This window comes from Thermobia domestica, chromosome 1, assembly GCF_964235325.1.
Source record: "Thermobia domestica chromosome 1, izTheDome1.hap1.1, whole genome shotgun sequence".
Taxonomy (NCBI): domain Eukaryota; kingdom Metazoa; phylum Arthropoda; class Insecta; order Zygentoma; family Lepismatidae; genus Thermobia; species Thermobia domestica.
Window position 1 is genome coordinate 85,513,194 of NC_137454.1, and position 6,000 is coordinate 85,519,193.

At 34.2% G+C, this 6,000-nt stretch overlaps 1 protein-coding gene across 2 annotated transcripts in view; it reads right to left on the reverse strand.

The window, feature by feature from the left end:
* The window catches only part of LOC145686939 (cytochrome P450 4d2-like), a 41,105-nt gene extending 38,182 nt beyond the window's left edge, over nucleotides 1-2,923 (reverse strand). The window contains exon 1 of one of the 2 annotated variants that reach the window (XM_081760551.1): nucleotides 2,836-2,923. The gene's annotated coding sequence lies outside the window, so the exon portion shown is untranslated. Of the gene's footprint in view, nucleotides 1-1,761; nucleotides 1,956-2,835 lie in introns of those variants that run through there. The other variant, XM_081760552.1, reaches the window with a different exon arrangement.
* Between the last annotated feature and the right edge of the window lie 3,077 nt (nucleotides 2,924-6,000).

Consider the following 6,000-nt stretch of genomic DNA (forward strand, 5'->3'; position numbering starts at 1 on the left):
AAATAAATTATAGGTAGAGCATTAATCTTATAGGTTTATTCTTATGAAAACAAAATAATATGATTAAATTATATGTATATAGAATTATTAACTGAAATATGTTAGTTACAGAGAAATTTAACTCCATTACAATAGAAAGAAAAGGGACAGACATGTGTCAATTTCTCTCACTGTCAGTTAGAAAGTTCTCGTGGCCTAAAAGATTTCCTTCACGAGGACTTTTTCATAGAGTATTAAACACATGAAACAGAAAATTCGTTACATTGAGATGTATTAAGAGACCATTTCTTGATCAATGTTAATGTAGTCCATATAATTTGAGAGTTTTGACTCTATGGGACATTAACTAAATCTATGGCTCTGAGGTTCAATGCCGCGTTCTCAGAAGCTCTCCATTCACCTCCATCCTTAGCCAATTGGATTCAGTTTCTACTTTGTATTAATATTTCTGCAAGATCCATCTTAATATTGTCCTCCCATCTGCACCTAGGTCTTCCTAATGGTCATTTTCCAATTGGATTTCCAGTTAAAACTTTGAAAGCATCCTACTTTCTTCCATTCTGGCTTTGTGACCTAGCCACCTGAACCTCCTAGACTTGATAGATCTTATGCACAGTCGTTTTGACGTAATGATTAGCGTCATACTAAAGGCGTGACTAGTGCAGAAAACATATGTTAATCGAACTCTTTAGAATGACATTAATCACGCTTCAGAACGACTCTGCATAAGGCTCGATGACTCGAAACGGTATAAATTATTCAGTTCCTGGTTACGAAGTTTCCGCCACTCATCATTCCCGTTTCTCTTGGGTCCGAATATTCGTCTCAGAATCTTGTTCTCAAATACTTTCAGTCTACTTTCTTCCATCAGAGTAAGCGACCATGTTTCGCAACGATACAAAACAATACGCATGACTATTGTTTTATCTACTTTAAGCTTCAAATTACTCGACAGAATTCGTGACGACAAAATATTTTGAACTGAATAATAACACGAATTTCCTGCTTTTAGTCGACATTTAATTTCTTCATGAATGGTTCTGTTCTGTTAATATTGATCTTAGATAGTTGAAAGTATCCACTTTATCGAAAGTATTATTTGATATTTTAATGCATCCACAATGTCCAGTATTACGATCTCGTCAAACTTTCATGTATTTAGTTCTCTTTGTATTTTCTCTTTCTATGACACATTATTCTGAATACATTTAAGTAAATACTCAGACAGTATTCAAATAAAATACCTAAAACTGAATTAATGAATCAACCATGTACTTCTGTTGCATTAAAAGTAAGAATGAAGAGCCTAACTGCATAATTTCACAGCAATCGTATTGTGAAGGATAATCGAATGATCAGGTTTATACTAGACTACAGCACACTAGGAACTTTCTAATTATGAGGTTAGTACACTTATCACTAATATATCAGGTCTGACTTTTTAGCGTGGCCAATTTTTCTTTAAGCACGTTAATGACAGTTGATAATCAGACATGAGACGAGACGAGACAGCTTTTCAAACAGAAACATATAATTTTCGACACGAAATATTACTTTTACATTTTCTCCAGACAAGACGGAGAACATCTCTCTTATCTCGTAGGCAACTTCAATCAAAATTAACACTTTTTTTTTTTTTTTAATTATGGGCTAAAACCAACATGCTACAATATAGAACTTAAACTTACTCAAACTCTGCTAACTGCTTAATTTTAGAAATATGCTATCATTATGCTTACAAACATTCTTCTGTTTACTTACACTGACTTAGGATGTTAACAAGAGTACGAAACTACCTAAATATTTTCAAGGCAGCAAGAGATTGATCTTCACTGTTGGTCACTCAAGTCCACACTAAATAACATATTTCTTACATAACAAACAATTCACATATGACCATACTCAAGGTCATTCCGTTATAATATGCTTGAATGTCCATTTCCTATAGTTAAGTTCATAACAATTGTCTAGCCTTGATATTGAATTGCTACGTCAAGGTTAATGGACCATGTGCTGTGTAAGATTATAGAAAAATTGTACATACCTATTTTCTTGTTGTTGTTACACCTGTTGAGCAAGTATTTATGCTAAAGCTATTTTTATTTGGCAAGAAGTGGAGGCTAAATGATACATTAAAAATACTGGTTACAAACAACTAACAGGTCTATTTAAAAGCTTATGCACTAGTATAATACTAGCAGAGGTACCCGTTCTTCGCATGCGGAGAGTAAAGTTTATAAATACGTAGTTAGTTCACTACGGACAAATGTCCATTTTTGACGATTTTAACTTTTTTTTTTTTTTTTTTTTTTTTTTTTACATTATATTAATAAATACAGATAGCCTATCAGTGTTCCTAGCTCTCAAGAAGCTAAATTTGCTAGTTTCAGAGTTGTTGCAGCTGTAAAACGGCGGGTGTCCACTAAGAAATCCACACTTTGATTTCATATTTTGCTTCTATTTAAAAATTACATTTTGTGACAACCACCCTTAGTAAACTGAGGTACGGAAATATAAAGCCGGAAATTTGAATAATATAAAAATTGCTTCAATACTAGAAAATAATATTAATTTTTTTCCGTTTAGGAGCAATCTTTTCGAAAACGCTGAAGCAAGTAGTCCCTTCTTTTTTAACTAGAAGTTTTCATACCGTATTTCATACCTGCAACTTAAGTGAATCCTCATATTCTGAATTATCTCAATAAAACTTCGGAAATTATATTATAAAAATTTACAATATATACAATCCTACACTTATGTTCTTTATACTGAAGAAAATGAACGATAATAACAATAATACAATAATTATATGCTCAGAAAACTTGGAAAGCATACCCTAGGGATCAAACTGCGAGACTCTTCTTAAAGAATGCAATACTCCATTACTGAATATTTACGGAAATGAAGGATAGGAAGCAACTGAAAGAGAGAAAAATAATATCTTAATTCTATGATGAGTTTTTCAATATTAATGGTCTTGGTGACATTGAAAGAAACCAGTTCTTTGATTAAATATTCAAGATATCATTTCAAATATGGCGCAACTCATATTAACGCACCAAATAACATAGAATAGATTAATTTGCTCTATTCAATCTTGTTACAGCACACTTAACCGAGAGCATATAGCCTTATTATATTTGAGAAAGAAAGAAAGAAAGAAAGAAAGAAAAAAGAAAACCCGAACCACCCAAGCTACAAGGACAACAACAGGACTCAAGACATAGAAGGTTGTTTTGACAACTATATGCTACATTTCCAGTATAAGAGCTCTTTCATCACCTCGTACCCTACAAAATGCTTGGGGCTTATTTATATGTTGATGAACTCTGTTTATTAATGTATTGACCTTACTGACAGCATAAATAAACTTGTTTATTGCATTTAGCTGAGGAAACAACACAAAATAACACTTAATGAATTTACCTTTAACCATAGTATTTCTTTTAATTGTGTAGAAAATTAAGATTAGAAATGGCACTCTAGTGTAATTTTGATACAATTGTATTTTGGTTTCCTTAAATCTTGGAATTGTAACAATCTGTGTGGAGGAAGGTTAATTTATACGTATGATGTTACTTTTAAATGTTTAAAGGATGTAAATGGTTTACAGTATAAACATACTTATCTACGGATGTTACCGAAACTGAGACTAGTCTCGGTCTCATCTCGTCTGGAAGTTTGGAGTTAAGACCGAGATTCGAGACGATACCGAGATTCCAGTGGCGTGTGGTGCTGTTCCGGATCGAAAAAAAATAAATAAATGAAATCTTTGGGTTTTACATCCCACGATTATTCCAGCTAGACTAAAGCAGATCGTAATGATGATATGTGATTGTGGAACGAAGAAAGTGGGAGGAAACGGGAGAACCTCAAGGAAACCCACGCCCGCGGTGTTTGTCCACCACAAAGTTCACTTGGCGCGAGCTTGGATCGAACCAGGGACCCTATACACCAGAGATAAACGTTCTACCACTGAGACACCGCGGCCCTGTTTCCGATCGGGGAGCAGGTCGTGAATAGTAATACACCCTTCGGCATTGTCAAACATAAGATAATATTAATATGCGTTTATCGTAGAAAACATGTTCATGGGTTTCACGAGGTTTTCCTATTTCCTCCTATATTATCATTCCGCGAAGTACGTTTATTCGGAACACTTATAAGGAAAGTGCGTACAAAATATACTTTTTCAGTTATGTTTGCTGTACGTTAAGTCCAAAAACTACAGGATGTACATATGTAACCTACGTTTTTAGTACGCCACATATGTTTTCTTTTTTCATTGTGCAATATGTCTAGTGATTTCACTTTTGAGTGGTAGTATTTCTTCGAAAAATAGAAAGATACAGCGTTAGCAGGGGTCAAGAATGAAATTTATTTCTGTATCACGTATTTTCTTTATATGCAAGGTATGTGAAAAAGGTGTACCTAAGGGCGCCAAGAACTGCTCTTGTGATGTGATTGTTTGTTTGTATGAAGGATTGAAACGAAAATAAGTATAAGTTTATTTACAGTTCATTTGTTGTTGATTCATGGCTATTATCCAATAGATATTTTAAGTAAATTTTATAAAAAATCAGCAATTCGTATCTTTCACGATATCTTGAATCGACACAGTACGTATATCACATTTGATGGAGTATTGAAAAGGTTCGGCCTTACCGCCTTCGGTTGCAGCATATAAATTAGCATTTCAGTTCCACATTTCGGTTACGGTCGGGTGATAAGTTTGAGATGGTCGCCCTTCGAGTTCAGGAGTTGGTTTGTGACATAGAATTATCATGGGACAGTAGCCAGAACTTTAGATCTGCATCGCATTCTGGAAGAGCGAAACGGCGCAAGCGGGCGGCCTCAGCCGCAATTTCATAGAAGCAGTATTTACTGTAGGTAACCAAATTAGTTGCAATGTAATGGCATCAGCACCTACGTATATCTCTATTTTGATTATCTTAATGATGTGACAATCTTCAACATGAAGTCTTCTTCATGACATCTGAAACCGGATAGTGACGAGCATTTACAAAGTATTTTATTGACTTATTCTTATGTCCATACCTCGATAACTAATAGGTCGATTTTTTTTCTTTACAGAAAGTTAAAGGTCTTAAATTACACTAAATTTATGTCCTGTAACATGTTTTCCTAAACATGAGAGTTTTCTTGAAATTTCACAATTTTGATTTCAGAAAATATATAAAGTCCCTCGTACATTTTTAATTATCGCTTGTATGACAAAAATGTTACTGAACATAATTTTTAGCTTTAAACCAAAACTTTCATTTGATGCAAACAGAATAAAAATTGGTTAGGTGCTTCTCAAGATAACAGAACCCTACGTGTTACGTAGTTTGAAGTGGCGGCCATATTGACGACGTTACCACACGCGTCCTAAGGGAGGGAAGATGTTATAGGGGAGAGGGGGGACATTGGTACGATTTTTACTTACCCGAGATTTTAGAACATTTCGTCAGCTTGAGAAACATGATTTTTTTCCTACTTAAACTGCGATTCTTTAGCTACATTTACAATATACAACATTGTTTCTACTAATGTCCTACCTGAAATAAATTACATTTTACGAAAGGTCTGCAATCTGTAGACTACCAATCTTCCCCATGTAGTGGCAGATTGGTACTGGTTTGGGGCAGATTGGTACGAGCAAAGTGAAATATCACACAGAATTTTTGATAATAGAGATAACGTATTTTTTGTTTTATTTTTCCATGAAATATTTTGAAATATACAGCGAAACCTCTACTAACGGACACCTATATAAAGCGGACATCTCCCGTAACGGGCATATTTTGTAATCTCCAAACAATGTAATAGGAAAAAACATATTGGCGAACCTCTCTAAAACTGACACTCTCTAGTACGGACACGGAGAGTCTTTTCTGTCTTTTATAGGTATTATTTACTTCCGTATTACGGACACTTTCTCTAGAAACAAATTGAAAAGTGTAGTAAAAGTACACTTTTAGTAATTCATACATGTGT